Here is an 18,771-nt window from a genome sequence, read left to right as displayed (position 1 = left end):
CAACAGAGTGTCCTTTCTTTTCTCCCACAGCACAAATGATAATGAGGGGATGCAAACAGTGATTTAAATACTCTATAAAAGTAATTGCATTTGTTTTCCTTTTGTCTTTCTTCCCTTAAAGCCAAACAGTCACTTTCTTTCTGTTCAGCAAAACAAGTCTGAATCCCTGCTATATTAGTTGATTTCCTTCTATCTCTTTGTGGCTTTGACATTTTTTTAGGTTACAAATAATCTGTTTTCCTTTATTAAGTTCGTTTTATCAGTTCTTCCATTATATATATGAAATTAATCGAAGCACAACCAAACATTGTTTGTGGAATGGTATTTGTTTACCTTTGTGCCTGAGCATTTCTTAATTCTGTCATTTTGGCTAGTGCAAGGTACTTGCACAACTTTAAATTGCCATTCATTTTTCTTGGTATTAACTCATTTCCCAGTATTCCACTATTAACATTACAGCTGATGTTGTCACATAATTTGGGATGTTAGAATGCCAAAACAGATTACTTCAGGTTACTTCAAGTTTCTTATTAATTGTGTGCCTTACCATTTATTTATTTTTGGTTCCTTATAGGTCATTTTGTGTGTGTGTGTTTTACTTTGGGGACATGTTCATCACATGTTGAAAGTCAGTTTCATGAAGTTCTTTTATTGGATAGCACATGGTGAATTTTAAGTTTTCCCCATTGTTTTCCCATTTCTTTTAGTCCAGTAGTAATCTGCGTGGTTTTGATAATATATTTAATAATAATTCTTTTCTAAATCTGATGCCTTTGTGTCAAGCTTGTTTTCATCTGACTGGTAATCTGACAGAGATTTTCACAGGAAATAAAAATTTCCCTTTCAAACAGGATAGTGAAGAGAATTCGGACCCACATAAGCAAAATGTTTAACAACTTCCAATTGTGTTCAAATTAACAAAGGTTTTGTCCCTTCGTTTCTTCCACAGCCAAACTAAGTGAAGGAAATTAAATGTAAATGATTATAATATTCAAATGGATAAAATGCTTAACTATGAATTTGTATTTACAGCCTCCCAAGAAGAAAATTTTAGGATATTCTCTCCTTTCTTGACTATTATCTTCCTCCTTAAAAGAAAAGAAAGAAAAAAACAACAACTAATTATGTCTTCAGATCCTACAGGCCTATTTCCAAAGGATGCTTTGCGGGAGACCAAAATACTAAGACCATCTCCTCACCAGCTAAGCAACCTGCCAATGCATCACAGTGGCCACAACAATTTATTCCCATAAAAGACTTGAGAAACTGACTAATTGGATTTTGAAGGAAATACCCTTGTGCCAAGTTTGGAAATACATGTAAAAGCAGCAAGAATTGCCTCAAGATCACATTATTGCCTCAAGATATAGTGTAGAATTAATACTTTGTACGTTTTGTGTATTATGTGTTATTATGTAGGAATGCTGAAGTGTGTCTGATAATGTGTTATCTCCACAAAGAAAATTTCTGTGTGTAATTGTTTCTGTATAATGTAGGATACATAACTATGAACAGCAGAAGGATATGGCTTACTCCCAAGTTTTTCATGGAGGATTCCCATATATTACAATGCTTTCCAATAGAGCACACTATATTTAGATTAAGTCAACTGATGATCATATTTCCTTGTCCCACCTGGCACTCTGCAGAGTCCAACCTTCCCTACCTATTTATTTATGTATTTAATGTTTTCCTATACATGAAGTCCCCAGATTTTTACTATTTCTTTCTTTCTGTTCCAGAAAACTATTTCAAATCTTTTCTATGACTTCTCTGCATCTCTTGCAGATTCAGTACTGTCTTCAAGTAGCAATTGTTCTGTATTTATTTACTTATTAATCTTGGTTTTCCCGTATAGCTGTGAAATTAATCTAACCACAACCAAGTATTATTATCGGAACCATATTTTATCAGGTAGATTTGAAGCAACGCTCCTTATTATTTGAGATGTTTGATTAGGATGCCAGATGAAATTGGGTGTAGATCATGTCCCAAATTTTATTTATTTATTTGAGGACACGACTACCATATGTTATATTATTATTGATAACAAGAAACGTGTATATGCCTTGATGTAGCAAGAATGGTCCCTTATAGAGTTAAATTGACTCATTTGGACAAATGCCCCCTTAAAGAATGGCTTTGGTTTTAACATATTGGTTTTGAAAAGTTGAGAACCATGGGGCAAGATAAATTCAAATTGGACTCTACTGGAATTGGGCACGTGTATCCAGGCTGCAACTAGCTTTTGGTCCTTTAAGAGCAAGTGGACAGCTTTCCATGAGTGCGAGACCAGAGCCTGCAATAATGAAAAATCCCATAGCTAAAGGCCAAGGCGAAGACCTCTCCCTCACGAGAGGTCCGCACCTGTGCCTGCTATGGTGAATGCCAGGCGACATGGTAAATTGAAAGCCCTGAGGGGATTCAACAGGATGTGTTACTGTACCACTATGCCGGTGTGAGACCACAGAAGAGCTAGCTTGGCACCTGAAAACACAAAAACGGTGGGGCTAAAAAAAAGCAAACTGCATTTTTTTCAGTCAGTAGTAGACCTTCCTGCTAAATGTAAAGCATACACCACTATTGAAAATGTTTCTCCCAAGAGCTAGGGTGCCACAAGTAATTTAGTAACAAAATACAACAGATGTTCTTTTATAGAATACCCTATATCCAGCTATCTGCACTGCTATACTTGCAAATGACCGTAAGAGGCATGGCTTGCAAGTCCCTTTCAGGTTTGCATAAACCCACACATCTGGTACGGTAGATACCAAGTTATTATTTAGCGCATATATATAACACGCGTGTACATTGTATTTGTCCGTGTTGCTCCCTCTTTTGCTGCCCTGCTCAACCCACCTCCTTTCCATTAGAGCGTATTCCCACTCACAGGGAACGCCTACATTCACCGAGATTTAGGGTGCGGAGAAAAGATTTGCAAGTTCTTACAGAACTTTAATGCAAATCTATCTCCGAATGGGGGACTGTTACGGAAGGGGGGGGGGCATGTCTTCTTCACTACAATATATTTGCTCAATTTCTCTAGGACTCCATCACCCCTCCCCTGTCCTCCATAATCTCTCAAGTAATCCTGTCAAAATCACTCTGCCAAACCTTTCCTCGGGCAATGCCAGGTGACAGACTATGCGTACATGGACCATTGTCTTCTCAGGATGTGCTTATCTGCGCATATCTCCAGCTCTGCATATTCCCCCCTCCCTCCTCCATATGTTAATCCAGTGTAACCCAACCTCTCCTTAATGTATTCATGATGTAATCTGTGTAACCCAACCTTTCCTTAATGTATTCGTGATGTAACTGGGATGTATTTTGCACTGTATTCTGGGACATGGAGGGAAATTTCAAAAGTTCATGTCACCCCTTTCTCTCTGTTCAATCTCGCCTTGAACCTGTTGCGCAATAAACTTGGATCTTCTGCAGTTTGCTCCTGCGTCCGGCTGAGCTCATTTTCTTCCGCAGGGACCCACGGACTTAGTCCGATGAGCTGGGTGGCAGAGTAACCCCGCACCCAGATTTTTCCGTAACAGTTGGCGCCGCAACGTGGGGCTTGCGGTTCTCCCGAGCTGCTGACTGGGGGCCCCGAAATCTTCAGCCGGCTCCGGGCCATTTTGCCTGGGAAGATCCTTTTGGACCCCCAGCCATCTTCCGGGCGGTAATCGAAAGCCCTAGGAGTTCAGCCGGGGAGCAAAAGAGGGATCCAGCCGGCTTATTCATCGATCCCGGGATCAACGTTGAAGACGCGTGAGTATAGGAAAAGAAATCCAGTGCACTGGTGGGAAAGGGGGTGGAATCTCCTGGCAACTGAATTCTCTGCCCTCCTCTCTATCGCTCCTTCTTGCCTTTCTCTTGGTCCGGTTAGTGAGAGAGACCGTGGACCGCTGCTCAACCCAAAAGGGGGGTTCTGAGCTCTATCTCTTTTCCTTAAAATCTCCAGCCAGCCGCACCAATTGGGAGCCCGAAAGTAAGACGGAGAGACCCGGCTTGGAAAGACAGCCGACTCTCCGCAACGGGCATCTCAGTTGAAAGCAAGGGGCTGGAGTTCTTCTTCCGAACTTCCCGAGCGCCCTTACGGAGGGGGCAGGAAGGGGTCTGGCTTTCTATCCCAATCCCAGCCGCACTGGTCGGTGCCACGTAACACGTGTATCGTGCGTGAGCCCGCTTCCAAAAGCAAGGGGGATTTTCAGTTCGAAATTCTATCAAGGGATCACCCGAGCTGGCACCGCATGGCGTGGGCGTCCAGTAGGGCCCCTTTTCCTGAGATGTGACGATAGGTAGGAGGTTGCCAGGAGGGATAGCCCATGAGGAATTGGGCAGGACCGGCAGAGTGGAAAGAGACCCCAGGTTATAGGAAATAAGGAAATAAGGAAATAAGGAAATAGGAAATAAGGAAATAGGAAAGGGAACGCAAGGAACCGGATAGCTAGAGCTCTCTAAAACCCACTAAGGAAGTTGCCAGGCAACTAGAAGCCCCTTCTCCTCTTTACTATACGTCCCTGTACTAAGCATACCAAACCCCTAGACATACCAATCCTAATCAACCCCTCTCTTTCCCCCTTCTCTATCCCAGACACCCCCCCCAAAAAAGAAGGAAAAAGCAAAAAAGCAACAACAGCAACGCATGCATCTATAAAGGGGTACCCAGTCGACCAAGCGTTATGAGCCCTACCAGTTTGATTAACTGGTGGTGTGTTTGAAGAGGCAAGGAGGCTCATAAAACCATGTGGGACCTTCCTACTAATTTCACTTAATGAAGCCAAAGGTAGTGGCCCAACTCCTTGCAATAACCAACTAAAGGATGAGAATATATATGTTTACATGTCGTCTGTTATGTGTGTTGTCTGTTAATACATATATGAGAATATGTATGTTTACATGTTGTCTGTTATGTGTGTTGTCTGTTCCTTCTGTCTCTGGCAGACTGCCTTTCTTAAGTGTGCATAGTTTAAACTGCAAGCTTGCTTCAAAATTTAAATCTAAGGAAGCCATGCTGGATCTTAGCAGTCCTAAATAAGACGAAAATTGAGAATGAAGTGTGCAAATGTTTACCCCACCTCTTGCTTTGCCCCAACTTTTGAGATTGTGAGTCTACAGTCTTATTTTGGAAGGTGCTGATAACCTAATGTTTCTGCTGCAAAAGCCTAGTTGAGCCAACTGCTCTCTCAAGCTAAAATGCAGTGTATGTACTTCATTAAGCATATGCCTATAAAAGTATGGTGTTCATTCTAAGAAAAAATATTTGAGTCCAGTTTTAACTTTGATTTGGTTGGACAGAAGAGTTATTGTAAGGCTCCTGATATCAGTCTCTATAAGACTTCATGGCCTCTTTTGTTAGAAAATGCCCCCCCTCCCCCTTGTTTCACTCTGCCTCTTTCAGTTGTTTTCTCCCTTCTTACTTCTGTGCCAGGTAAATTTACTCCCGAGTAAGCTTCCTTTAAAGGAAACTGCAAAGAGGGGAGGGGGGCAACACTTGTGTATTCCCTTAAAAAAAATCAAATCTAGGGCTGCTTTAACTGTGCTTTATAAGAGATCCTCTCCCTATCTTACGAAAACTGTTCACTTCAATCTTCCTTAAATATCATTTCAAACTCACTCAAACTATCTCAAGATCTGCAAAAAGGGTTCTGTGTAAAGTTATGTACTTTTATTTTCCTCTTCCTTAGTACATGATAGGAGCATAGATGTTTCCTTTCCCAGCTGTAAATCTGTACTTAAATGTGTATGCCTCTTTGGTAGTACAAATCTTGCTGCGAAATCTTGCTGTGAACCCTATATTTTGGAGGGTTGGACTAGATGACCCCAGGGTCCCCTTTCAACTCTCCCGATTTGTGGCTGTGTGGAAGGACATGTGTCTGCAAGCATTGGAGGGTACTTCTTAAATTCTGGTGACGTGACTCGGAGTTGAAATTCAACCTAGCTTTGCTCTTTAGTTTTAAAAGGTGAGAGGTGAAGCCCAACTGGTAATATCAAGCATTTAAGTGATTACAGTGTTTATCATTTTGTCTATTATTTTTTAAAAAAAATCAAACTTAAAAGTCTATTAAAAGTTTAAGCACATAAAAATTCATATAATCAAGTAGAATTAGCCTTGACCATCCATCCTGTAAATAAAGGGCAGTAAAAATTGTCTGCAAATGGTAAGGCTGAGAATGTTAAAAAAATCCTATGAATTCTAACTCTCTGGCCATTTTTACTCATAAATAAGAGAGCGGTTGATTGTTCCGCGAATGACCAGATAAAATGACCAATAATGATAGCCCTTTCCTGTACATAAAGGAAGCACTCCTGTTGCTTAGGCTGAAATTGCTAGCTTTGGTGAATACTTAAATTGCTGAGTTTCTCTTTTTTGTTGTTTTAAAATCTAACCCTATTTTTAAAATCTACTCCTTACCTTTCCCTTCCTTATTCTAATTGAGCCAAAAGATGCAACATTTTCAATGGTATAAAAGGTTTGCTGAGACATGAACTCTGCACATGCACAGAGGCTAGATCAGCTTTAAAAAAAAAGAGAGAGAGCGAGAGAAAGGAGGGGGGAGAGAGAAGGTTTGGAGAGCGTGAAACCTATACAAATTTCCTTATGTAAAACTTGGAACCATTGAGGGAAATCATCCTTAATGTGTTTTGCTCCAGGGGCTACTTAAGACAATAGAGTTAAGTACTGGACATGCCAAATTCTTTTCACAGGTAAATATCAAAGCACTCCCACTGTGAGTTCCTCTTCTGAGTAGTCTCTCCCCCCCCAATGGGATTTAAATTTTATAACAGTTTTTTTGTGTGTGTGTGTATGTGTATATGCCTATGCATTTTAGGAACAGCATTTCCTGACAAACCTCTCACATGAAATAATTTTCCCTTTCAACAGAGTGTCCTTTCTTTTCTCCCACAGCACAAATGATAATGAGGGGATGCAAACAGTGATTTAAATACTCTATAAAAGTAATTGCATTTGTTTTCCTTTTGTCTTTCTTCCCTTAAAGCCAAACAGTCACTTTCTTTCTGTTCAGCAAAACAAGTCTGAATCCCTGCTATATTAGTTGATTTCCTTCTATCTCTTTGTGGCTTTGACATTTTTTTAGGTTACAAATAATCTGTTTTCCTTTATTAAGTTCGTTTTATCAGTTCTTCCATTATATATATGAAATTAATCGAAGCACAACCAAACATTGTTTGTGGAATGGTATTTGTTTACCTTTGTGCCTGAGCATTTCTTAATTCTGTCATTTTGGCTAGTGCAAGGTACTTGCACAACTTTAAATTGCCATTCATTTTTCTTGGTATTAACTCATTTCCCAGTATTCCACTATTAACATTACAGCTGATGTTGTCACATAATTTGGGATGTTAGAATGCCAAAACAGATTACTTCAGGTTACTTCAAGTTTCTTATTAATTGTGTGCCTTACCATTTATTTATTTTTGGTTCCTTATAGGTCATTTTGTGTGTGTGTGTTTTACTTTGGGGACATGTTCATCACATGTTGAAAGTCAGTTTCATGAAGTTCTTTTATTGGATAGCACATGGTGAATTTTAAGTTTTCCCCATTGTTTTCCCATTTCTTTTAGTCCAGTAGTAATCTGCGTGGTTTTGATAATATATTTAATAATAATTCTTTTCTAAATCTGATGCCTTTGTGTCAAGCTTGTTTTCATCTGACTGGTAATCTGACAGAGATTTTCACAGGAAATAAAAATTTCCCTTTCAAACAGGATAGTGAAGAGAATTCGGACCCACATAAGCAAAATGTTTAACAACTTCCAATTGTGTTCAAATTAACAAAGGTTTTGTCCCTTCGTTTCTTCCACAGCCAAACTAAGTGAAGGAAATTAAATGTAAATGATTATAATATTCAAATGGATAAAATGCTTAACTATGAATTTGTATTTACAGCCTCCCAAGAAGAAAATTTTAGGATATTCTCTCCTTTCTTGACTATTATCTTCCTCCTTAAAAGAAAAGAAAGAAAAAAACAACAACTAATTATGTCTTCAGATCCTACAGGCCTATTTCCAAAGGATGCTTTGCGGGAGACCAAAATACTAAGACCATCTCCTCACCAGCTAAGCAACCTGCCAATGCATCACAGTGGCCACAACAATTTATTCCCATAAAAGACTTGAGAAACTGACTAATTGGATTTTGAAGGAAATACCCTTGTGCCAAGTTTGGAAATACATGTAAAAGCAGCAAGAATTGCCTCAAGATCACATTATTGCCTCAAGATATAGTGTAGAATTAATACTTTGTACGTTTTGTGTATTATGTGTTATTATGTAGGAATGCTGAAGTGTGTCTGATAATGTGTTATCTCCACAAAGAAAATTTCTGTGTGTAATTGTTTCTGTATAATGTAGGATACATAACTATGAACAGCAGAAGGATATGGCTTACTCCCAAGTTTTTCATGGAGGATTCCCATATATTACAATGCTTTCCAATAGAGCACACTATATTTAGATTAAGTCAACTGATGATCATATTTCCTTGTCCCACCTGGCACTCTGCAGAGTCCAACCTTCCCTACCTATTTATTTATGTATTTAATGTTTTCCTATACATGAAGTCCCCAGATTTTTACTATTTCTTTCTTTCTGTTCCAGAAAACTATTTCAAATCTTTTCTATGACTTCTCTGCATCTCTTGCAGATTCAGTACTGTCTTCAAGTAGCAATTGTTCTGTATTTATTTACTTATTAATCTTGGTTTTCCCGTATAGCTGTGAAATTAATCTAACCACAACCAAGTATTATTATCGGAACCATATTTTATCAGGTAGATTTGAAGCAACGCTCCTTATTATTTGAGATGTTTGATTAGGATGCCAGATGAAATTGGGTGTAGATCATGTCCCAAATTTTATTTATTTATTTGAGGACACGACTACCATATGTTATATTATTATTGATAACAAGAAACGTGTATATGCCTTGATGTAGCAAGAATGGTCCCTTATAGAGTTAAATTGACTCATTTGGACAAATGCCCCCTTAAAGAATGGCTTTGGTTTTAACATATTGGTTTTGAAAAGTTGAGAACCATGGGGCAAGATAAATTCAAATTGGACTCTACTGGAATTGGGCACGTGTATCCAGGCTGCAACTAGCTTTTGGTCCTTTAAGAGCAAGTGGACAGCTTTCCATGAGTGCGAGACCAGAGCCTGCAATAATGAAAAATCCCATAGCTAAAGGCCAAGGCGAAGACCTCTCCCTCACGAGAGGTCCGCACCTGTGCCTGCTATGGTGAATGCCAGGCGACATGGTAAATTGAAAGCCCTGAGGGGATTCAACAGGATGTGTTACTGTACCACTATGCCGGTGTGAGACCACAGAAGAGCTAGCTTGGCACCTGAAAACACAAAAACGGTGGGGCTAAAAAAAAGCAAACTGCATTTTTTTCAGTCAGTAGTAGACCTTCCTGCTAAATGTAAAGCATACACCACTATTGAAAATGTTTCTCCCAAGAGCTAGGGTGCCACAAGTAATTTAGTAACAAAATACAACAGATGTTCTTTTATAGAATACCCTATATCCAGCTATCTGCACTGCTATACTTGCAAATGACCGTAAGAGGCATGGCTTGCAAGTCCCTTTCAGGTTTGCATAAACCCACACATCTGGTACGGTAGATACCAAGTTATTATTTAGCGCATATATATAACACGCGTGTACATTGTATTTGTCCGTGTTGCTCCCTCTTTTGCTGCCCTGCTCAACCCACCTCCTTTCCATTAGAGCGTATTCCCACTCACAGGGAACGCCTACATTCACCGAGATTTAGGGTGCGGAGAAAAGATTTGCAAGTTCTTACAGAACTTTAATGCAAATCTATCTCCGAATGGGGGACTGTTACGGAAGGGGGGGGGGCATGTCTTCTTCACTACAATATATTTGCTCAATTTCTCTAGGACTCCATCACCCCTCCCCTGTCCTCCATAATCTCTCAAGTAATCCTGTCAAAATCACTCTGCCAAACCTTTCCTCGGGCAATGCCAGGTGACAGACTATGCGTACATGGACCATTGTCTTCTCAGGATGTGCTTATCTGCGCATATCTCCAGCTCTGCATATTCCCCCCTCCCTCCTCCATATGTTAATCCAGTGTAACCCAACCTCTCCTTAATGTATTCATGATGTAATCTGTGTAACCCAACCTTTCCTTAATGTATTCGTGATGTAACTGGGATGTATTTTGCACTGTATTCTGGGACATGGAGGGAAATTTCAAAAGTTCATGTCACCCCTTTCTCTCTGTTCAATCTCGCCTTGAACCTGTTGCGCAATAAACTTGGATCTTCTGCAGTTTGCTCCTGCGTCCGGCTGAGCTCATTTTCTTCCGCAGGGACCCACGGACTTAGTCCGATGAGCTGGGTGGCAGAGTAACCCCGCACCCAGATTTTTCCGTAACAGTTGGCGCCGCAACGTGGGGCTTGCGGTTCTCCCGAGCTGCTGACTGGGGGCCCCGAAATCTTCAGCCGGCTCCGGGCCATTTTGCCTGGGAAGATCCTTTTGGACCCCCAGCCATCTTCCGGGCGGTAATCGAAAGCCCTAGGAGTTCAGCCGGGGAGCAAAAGAGGGATCCAGCCGGCTTATTCATCGATCCCGGGATCAACGTTGAAGACGCGTGAGTATAGGAAAAGAAATCCAGTGCACTGGTGGGAAAGGGGGTGGAATCTCCTGGCAACTGAATTCTCTGCCCTCCTCTCTATCGCTCCTTCTTGCCTTTCTCTTGGTCCGGTTAGTGAGAGAGACCGTGGACCGCTGCTCAACCCAAAAGGGGGGTTCTGAGCTCTATCTCTTTTCCTTAAAATCTCCAGCCAGCCGCACCAATTGGGAGCCCGAAAGTAAGACGGAGAGACCCGGCTTGGAAAGACAGCCGACTCTCCGCAACGGGCATCTCAGTTGAAAGCAAGGGGCTGGAGTTCTTCTTCCGAACTTCCCGAGCGCCCTTACGGAGGGGGCAGGAAGGGGTCTGGCTTTCTATCCCAATCCCAGCCGCACTGGTCGGTGCCACGTAACACGTGTATCGTGCGTGAGCCCGCTTCCAAAAGCAAGGGGGATTTTCAGTTCGAAATTCTATCAAGGGATCACCCGAGCTGGCACCGCATGGCGTGGGCGTCCAGTAGGGCCCCTTTTCCTGAGATGTGACGATAGGTAGGAGGTTGCCAGGAGGGATAGCCCATGAGGAATTGGGCAGGACCGGCAGAGTGGAAAGAGACCCCAGGTTATAGGAAATAAGGAAATAAGGAAATAAGGAAATAGGAAATAAGGAAATAGGAAAGGGAACGCAAGGAACCGGATAGCTAGAGCTCTCTAAAACCCACTAAGGAAGTTGCCAGGCAACTAGAAGCCCCTTCTCCTCTTTACTATACGTCCCTGTACTAAGCATACCAAACCCCTAGACATACCAATCCTAATCAACCCCTCTCTTTCCCCCTTCTCTATCCCAGACACCCCCCCCAAAAAAGAAGGAAAAAGCAAAAAAGCAACAACAGCAACGCATGCATCTATAAAGGGGTACCCAGTCGACCAAGCGTTATGAGCCCTACCAGTTTGATTAACTGGTGGTGTGTTTGAAGAGGCAAGGAGGCTCATAAAACCATGTGGGACCTTCCTACTAATTTCACTTAATGAAGCCAAAGGTAGTGGCCCAACTCCTTGCAATAACCAACTAAAGGATGAGAATATATATGTTTACATGTCGTCTGTTATGTGTGTTGTCTGTTAATACATATATGAGAATATGTATGTTTACATGTTGTCTGTTATGTGTGTTGTCTGTTCCTTCTGTCTCTGGCAGACTGCCTTTCTTAAGTGTGCATAGTTTAAACTGCAAGCTTGCTTCAAAATTTAAATCTAAGGAAGCCATGCTGGATCTTAGCAGTCCTAAATAAGACGAAAATTGAGAATGAAGTGTGCAAATGTTTACCCCACCTCTTGCTTTGCCCCAACTTTTGAGATTGTGAGTCTACAGTCTTATTTTGGAAGGTGCTGATAACCTAATGTTTCTGCTGCAAAAGCCTAGTTGAGCCAACTGCTCTCTCAAGCTAAAATGCAGTGTATGTACTTCATTAAGCATATGCCTATAAAAGTATGGTGTTCATTCTAAGAAAAAATATTTGAGTCCAGTTTTAACTTTGATTTGGTTGGACAGAAGAGTTATTGTAAGGCTCCTGATATCAGTCTCTATAAGACTTCATGGCCTCTTTTGTTAGAAAATGCCCCCCCTCCCCCTTGTTTCACTCTGCCTCTTTCAGTTGTTTTCTCCCTTCTTACTTCTGTGCCAGGTAAATTTACTCCCGAGTAAGCTTCCTTTAAAGGAAACTGCAAAGAGGGGAGGGGGGCAACACTTGTGTATTCCCTTAAAAAAAATCAAATCTAGGGCTGCTTTAACTGTGCTTTATAAGAGATCCTCTCCCTATCTTACGAAAACTGTTCACTTCAATCTTCCTTAAATATCATTTCAAACTCACTCAAACTATCTCAAGATCTGCAAAAAGGGTTCTGTGTAAAGTTATGTACTTTTATTTTCCTCTTCCTTAGTACATGATAGGAGCATAGATGTTTCCTTTCCCAGCTGTAAATCTGTACTTAAATGTGTATGCCTCTTTGGTAGTACAAATCTTGCTGCGAAATCTTGCTGTGAACCCTATATTTTGGAGGGTTGGACTAGATGACCCCAGGGTCCCCTTTCAACTCTCCCGATTTGTGGCTGTGTGGAAGGACATGTGTCTGCAAGCATTGGAGGGTACTTCTTAAATTCTGGTGACGTGACTCGGAGTTGAAATTCAACCTAGCTTTGCTCTTTAGTTTTAAAAGGTGAGAGGTGAAGCCCAACTGGTAATATCAAGCATTTAAGTGATTACAGTGTTTATCATTTTGTCTATTATTTTTTAAAAAAAATCAAACTTAAAAGTCTATTAAAAGTTTAAGCACATAAAAATTCATATAATCAAGTAGAATTAGCCTTGACCATCCATCCTGTAAATAAAGGGCAGTAAAAATTGTCTGCAAATGGTAAGGCTGAGAATGTTAAAAAAATCCTATGAATTCTAACTCTCTGGCCATTTTTACTCATAAATAAGAGAGCGGTTGATTGTTCCGCGAATGACCAGATAAAATGACCAATAATGATAGCCCTTTCCTGTACATAAAGGAAGCACTCCTGTTGCTTAGGCTGAAATTGCTAGCTTTGGTGAATACTTAAATTGCTGAGTTTCTCTTTTTTGTTGTTTTAAAATCTAACCCTATTTTTAAAATCTACTCCTTACCTTTCCCTTCCTTATTCTAATTGAGCCAAAAGATGCAACATTTTCAATGGTATAAAAGGTTTGCTGAGACATGAACTCTGCACATGCACAGAGGCTAGATCAGCTTTAAAAAAAAAGAGAGAGAGCGAGAGAAAGGAGGGGGGAGAGAGAAGGTTTGGAGAGCGTGAAACCTATACAAATTTCCTTATGTAAAACTTGGAACCATTGAGGGAAATCATCCTTAATGTGTTTTGCTCCAGGGGCTACTTAAGACAATAGAGTTAAGTACTGGACATGCCAAATTCTTTTCACAGGTAAATATCAAAGCACTCCCACTGTGAGTTCCTCTTCTGAGTAGTCTCTCCCCCCCCAATGGGATTTAAATTTTATAACAGTTTTTTTTGTGTGTGTGTGTATGTGTATATGCCTATGCATTTTAGGAACAGCATTTCCTGACAAACCTCTCACATGAAATAATTTTCCCTTTCAACAGAGTGTCCTTTCTTTTCTCCCACAGCACAAATGATAATGAGGGGATGCAAACAGTGATTTAAATACTCTATAAAAGTAATTGCATTTGTTTTCCTTTTGTCTTTCTTCCCTTAAAGCCAAACAGTCACTTTCTTTCTGTTCAGCAAAACAAGTCTGAATCCCTGCTATATTAGTTGATTTCCTTCTATCTCTTTGTGGCTTTGACATTTTTTTAGGTTACAAATAATCTGTTTTCCTTTATTAAGTTCGTTTTATCAGTTCTTCCATTATATATATGAAATTAATCGAAGCACAACCAAACATTGTTTGTGGAATGGTATTTGTTTACCTTTGTGCCTGAGCATTTCTTAATTCTGTCATTTTGGCTAGTGCAAGGTACTTGCACAACTTTAAATTGCCATTCATTTTTCTTGGTATTAACTCATTTCCCAGTATTCCACTATTAACATTACAGCTGATGTTGTCACATAATTTGGGATGTTAGAATGCCAAAACAGATTACTTCAGGTTACTTCAAGTTTCTTATTAATTGTGTGCCTTACCATTTATTTATTTTTGGTTCCTTATAGGTCATTTTGTGTGTGTGTGTTTTACTTTGGGGACATGTTCATCACATGTTGAAAGTCAGTTTCATGAAGTTCTTTTATTGGATAGCACATGGTGAATTTTAAGTTTTCCCCATTGTTTTCCCATTTCTTTTAGTCCAGTAGTAATCTGCGTGGTTTTGATAATATATTTAATAATAATTCTTTTCTAAATCTGATGCCTTTGTGTCAAGCTTGTTTTCATCTGACTGGTAATCTGACAGAGATTTTCACAGGAAATAAAAATTTCCCTTTCAAACAGGATAGTGAAGAGAATTCGGACCCACATAAGCAAAATGTTTAACAACTTCCAATTGTGTTCAAATTAACAAAGGTTTTGTCCCTTCGTTTCTTCCACAGCCAAACTAAGTGAAGGAAATTAAATGTAAATGATTATAATATTCAAATGGATAAAATGCTTAACTATGAATTTGTATTTACAGCCTCCCAAGAAGAAAATTTTAGGATATTCTCTCCTTTCTTGACTATTATCTTCCTCCTTAAAAGAAAAGAAAGAAAAAAACAACAACTAATTATGTCTTCAGATCCTACAGGCCTATTTCCAAAGGATGCTTTGCGGGAGACCAAAATACTAAGACCATCTCCTCACCAGCTAAGCAACCTGCCAATGCATCACAGTGGCCACAACAATTTATTCCCATAAAAGACTTGAGAAACTGACTAATTGGATTTTGAAGGAAATACCCTTGTGCCAAGTTTGGAAATACATGTAAAAGCAGCAAGAATTGCCTCAAGATCACATTATTGCCTCAAGATATAGTGTAGAATTAATACTTTGTACGTTTTGTGTATTATGTGTTATTATGTAGGAATGCTGAAGTGTGTCTGATAATGTGTTATCTCCACAAAGAAAATTTCTGTGTGTAATTGTTTCTGTATAATGTAGGATACATAACTATGAACAGCAGAAGGATATGGCTTACTCCCAAGTTTTTCATGGAGGATTCCCATATATTACAATGCTTTCCAATAGAGCACACTATATTTAGATTAAGTCAACTGATGATCATATTTCCTTGTCCCACCTGGCACTCTGCAGAGTCCAACCTTCCCTACCTATTTATTTATGTATTTAATGTTTTCCTATACATGAAGTCCCCAGATTTTTACTATTTCTTTCTTTCTGTTCCAGAAAACTATTTCAAATCTTTTCTATGACTTCTCTGCATCTCTTGCAGATTCAGTACTGTCTTCAAGTAGCAATTGTTCTGTATTTATTTACTTATTAATCTTGGTTTTCCCGTATAGCTGTGAAATTAATCTAACCACAACCAAGTATTATTATCGGAACCATATTTTATCAGGTAGATTTGAAGCAACGCTCCTTATTATTTGAGATGTTTGATTAGGATGCCAGATGAAATTGGGTGTAGATCATGTCCCAAATTTTATTTATTTATTTGAGGACACGACTACCATATGTTATATTATTATTGATAACAAGAAACGTGTATATGCCTTGATGTAGCAAGAATGGTCCCTTATAGAGTTAAATTGACTCATTTGGACAAATGCCCCCTTAAAGAATGGCTTTGGTTTTAACATATTGGTTTTGAAAAGTTGAGAACCATGGGGCAAGATAAATTCAAATTGGACTCTACTGGAATTGGGCACGTGTATCCAGGCTGCAACTAGCTTTTGGTCCTTTAAGAGCAAGTGGACAGCTTTCCATGAGTGCGAGACCAGAGCCTGCAATAATGAAAAATCCCATAGCTAAAGGCCAAGGCGAAGACCTCTCCCTCACGAGAGGTCCGCACCTGTGCCTGCTATGGTGAATGCCAGGCGACATGGTAAATTGAAAGCCCTGAGGGGATTCAACAGGATGTGTTACTGTACCACTATGCCGGTGTGAGACCACAGAAGAGCTAGCTTGGCACCTGAAAACACAAAAACGGTGGGGCTAAAAAAAAGCAAACTGCATTTTTTTCAGTCAGTAGTAGACCTTCCTGCTAAATGTAAAGCATACACCACTATTGAAAATGTTTCTCCCAAGAGCTAGGGTGCCACAAGTAATTTAGTAACAAAATACAACAGATGTTCTTTTATAGAATACCCTATATCCAGCTATCTGCACTGCTATACTTGCAAATGACCGTAAGAGGCATGGCTTGCAAGTCCCTTTCAGGTTTGCATAAACCCACACATCTGGTACGGTAGATACCAAGTTATTATTTAGCGCATATATATAACACGCGTGTACATTGTATTTGTCCGTGTTGCTCCCTCTTTTGCTGCCCTGCTCAACCCACCTCCTTTCCATTAGAGCGTATTCCCACTCACAGGGAACGCCTACATTCACCGAGATTTAGGGTGCGGAGAAAAGATTTGCAAGTTCTTACAGAACTTTAATGCAAATCTATCTCCGAATGGGGGACTGTTACGGAAGGGGGGGGGGCATGTCTTCTTCACTACAATATATTTGCTCAATTTCTCTAGGACTCCATCACCCCTCCCCTGTCCTCCATAATCTCTCAAGTAATCCTGTCAAAATCACTCTGCCAAACCTTTCCTCGGGCAATGCCAGGTGACAGACTATGCGTACATGGACCATTGTCTTCTCAGGATGTGCTTATCTGCGCATATCTCCAGCTCTGCATATTCCCCCCTCCCTCCTCCATATGTTAATCCAGTGTAACCCAACCTCTCCTTAATGTATTCATGATGTAATCTGTGTAACCCAACCTTTCCTTAATGTATTCGTGATGTAACTGGGATGTATTTTGCACTGTATTCTGGGACATGGAGGGAAATTTCAAAAGTTCATGTCACCCCTTTCTCTCTGTTCAATCTCGCCTTGAACCTGTTGCGCAATAAACTTGGATCTTCTGCAGTTTGCTCCTGCGTCCGGCTGAGCTCATTTTCTTCCGCAGGGACCCACGGACTTAGTCCGATGAGCTGGGTGGCAGAGTAACCCCGCACCCAGATTTTTCCGTAACATGGTCTGTCTTGGCCTTGAAGACCCATTTGCTGCCAACCAGTCTCATTCCTGGGACTACCGGTACCAACTCCCAAGTTTGGTTCCTATTCAAGGAATCAACTTCAGCCTTCATGGCATTAAGCCAAGGCTCAGCATCTTTAGAGGTTAACTCCTGAACCTCTTTGAAGCTTGAAGGTTCCCACACCTTCTTTGAGTTACTAAGAACAGCAGTTGCCGTCTTAGCAAACTCATCAGCAAATCTCTTTGGAGGTCTGCCCTTCGTGGCCCTCTCAGATCTGCGTACTAGACGCAAGTCTTCCAGACTCATCTCCTCCTTCTTAGGAGAAAAGTGACCAATGGTGAACAGTGGTTCTTCCAGTTCATTGTCAGACGCATCAGATGGTCTGACTGAGGCCTTTGCGCTCTTGTAGTCTGCTGTGTCATCACTGTCACTGACATCAGCAGCAGCGCCGCCCACTGAACTGGAATCCGAACTCTGATCATCATCGTCATCATCATCCTCAGCAGCTTCCTCAGCTTCCTCAACATTATCTGCTTTCTTCACATCACCTTCATCCTCCTCTGGGTAACTCTGGAAAATTCCCACATTTTCCGCCCACTTAGGATTGTACTCAACACTCTTTGTGAACTTAATGGACTTAGAGTTGGTCATACATACCCTGTATGCACCTTTTTCGTACCCCATGAACAAACCATGTGCCCCACGCTTCCCAAGCTTGTTGCTCTGTGGGGTGTGTACCCACATGTCAGAACCAAAGATTCTCATGTGCTTGATGTTGGGTTTCTTACCAAACATCTTCTCATAGGGGGTACGACCAATAGGTGATGAGAGTCTGCGATTAAAAGTGTAAACAAAATTCGACAGAGCCTCCCCCCAAAACTTATCAGGGAGATTGGCATCATGCAACAATGTTTTCATTCCTTGCAGCAACGTTTGATTTGCTCACTCCGCAAGCCCATTCATCCATGGCGATCTAGGCGTTGACAAGTCATGCTGGATTCCCTTCTCAGTCAGGAAAGCTTCAAACTGCTGAGAAGTGAACTCCCCGCCCCAATCAGTAAAGAGACAGCCAATACGTTTACCGTGAACATTCTCCAACCAAGCACAGAATGCCTTGAACTTCGGAAACGCTTGCGATTTCTGCTCGAGCATAAACACATGAATGTACCTGGAAAAAGAATCAGTTAGAACCATGAAGTACCTTGCTCCACCCAAAGAGGGCGCAAGTGGACCAACCAGGTCTGGGTGGACTAGCTGGTAGGGTTTGGAAGCCTGCCTACTAGACTCCTTGCCTTTTGGAGCAACCTTCATCTTGTTCTCTGCACAAGATACACATTTCATGTGAAACTTACAGGGTTTGATGTTCAAACCCTCAACCATCTCTGGCATCTTGGCCAGTGCCTTCCAAGAGAGGTGACAAAACCTTCGATGTGCATCGTGAATGCATCCTGCATGAAGAACTTTGTTAGTTTG

The 18,771-nt window shown here is 40.7% G+C and overlaps 2 long non-coding RNA genes across 2 annotated transcripts in view; one reads left to right on the top strand and one right to left on the bottom strand.

Moving 5' to 3' along the window:
* The window catches only part of LOC308467797, a 12,617-nt gene extending 2,449 nt beyond the window's left edge, over positions 1 to 10,168 (bottom strand). Inside the window, exons 1-2 of the long non-coding RNA XR_013981291.1 lie at positions 10,126 to 10,168; positions 3,252 to 3,292 (exon numbers count right to left, since the gene is read on the bottom strand). This is a non-coding gene — a long non-coding RNA (uncharacterized lncRNA). The remainder of the gene's footprint in view (positions 1 to 3,251; positions 3,293 to 10,125) is intronic.
* Positions 10,107 to 17,192, top strand: LOC308467829. The gene is made up of 2 exons (XR_013981324.1): positions 10,107 to 10,156; positions 16,990 to 17,192. It is a non-coding gene; the product is annotated as an uncharacterized lncRNA (long non-coding RNA).
* Positions 17,193 to 18,771: the final 1,579 nt, after the last annotated feature.

Source organism: Podarcis pityusensis, assembly GCF_964106645.2.
Source record: "Podarcis pityusensis genome assembly, chromosome: W".
Lineage (NCBI taxonomy): Eukaryota > Metazoa > Chordata > Lepidosauria > Squamata > Lacertidae > Podarcis > Podarcis pityusensis.
This window is presented reverse-complemented; position numbering and strand designations above follow the sequence as displayed.